Source organism: Aplysia californica, unplaced genomic scaffold (assembly GCF_000002075.1).
Source record: "Aplysia californica isolate F4 #8 unplaced genomic scaffold, AplCal3.0 scaffold00134, whole genome shotgun sequence".
NCBI lineage: Eukaryota > Metazoa > Mollusca > Gastropoda > Aplysiida > Aplysiidae > Aplysia > Aplysia californica.
In genome coordinates, this window is record NW_004797404.1 from 903,794 (window position 1) to 904,999 (window position 1,206).

A 1,206-nucleotide genomic window follows, 5' to 3' on the forward strand; every position below is an offset into this window, starting at 1 on the left:
GAGGAGGAGGAGAAGAAGAAGAAAAAAAGGAAGAAGGAAAAAGGAAGAAAAAGAAGAAGAAAGAGAATGAACGAGAATAAGAAGAAGAAATGAAAGAGAAGTTAGAAGTGTTGTTATGTGTAAATTCATATGGATCAAGAACCGACTAAACGCCAGTAACCGACTTAATGCAAATCTCCAATATGAATGGATCAAGACTCAAAGATGCTTTATTAGAGAATCAAACTTCTGTAAGACACACAACCCCTCCCCCAGAAAAACACAAAGCGGCTAACCGAGCTAACAGTCTACTAAGAAGCATTTCCTGTTAATTAACCTGGGAAAGTTCCTAGCAGTAAACCCTTCGCTGTTGATAATAAATACCAACGTGAATAATTGCGCTAGTCTGTCTGTAAACTTCTTCATGACAACTACGAATTTCCACCAAAGTTCTTTCAGCACGTATACGTTATCCGTCGAGACAGGCTTGAAACAGACGAAAGCCAGTTTTGAAGATTTATACCAATCGTCTTCACGAGCGCAGGAGAGAAGAATTCGTAGGACGAAAGGACGAGAGGGTGCTAGGTTTTACCCAGTGCAACATGATGAGGAACGAGAAAACTGTACCTCAAATCTATAAACGTTTTTCAGGGGAATGGAATGAGAGGGAGAAATATCAAGGAGTGCTTTTACAGCTGGTCTCGCTGAGAATTCGAGTAGCACACCTGTAGCCTTTTACTCACACGGTATTTCGGAAAAAGATTGTGGATTACGAGGCATCAACGTTATGATGTCGACGGTGTCTGTTGCAGGGAGCCTAGTTTTAGGGAAGCTTGTAAAACGGGAACGCAAAAAAATCTGCTCTGCTTTTTTTGTATTACATTTAATCATAAAATGGAATTGAAAGTTATTTTAGCACATGCCTATAGCTTCCAGGATAAACAAATAGCTACATATCCTATGATTAGACATAAATGAGTTGTTTTTAAAAAAATAGGTCTCAAAACTTGGCAGCCTATAGCCAGTAACTATCTATAAATGTTTTCACCTTAGTTACCTCCAAAGGGTAAACAACCTGTTATATTTTTCTGGGCCAAGCACAGTTCTTCTTAAAATTGCATTCGTATCATTAGCTTTGAGAATTGCTTTATTTTTTTGGACTCACCTCTGTTACCCCGTCAAAACAATTGGCAGATTTATAATAGTCTCTTATCATTTCTTTTCTTT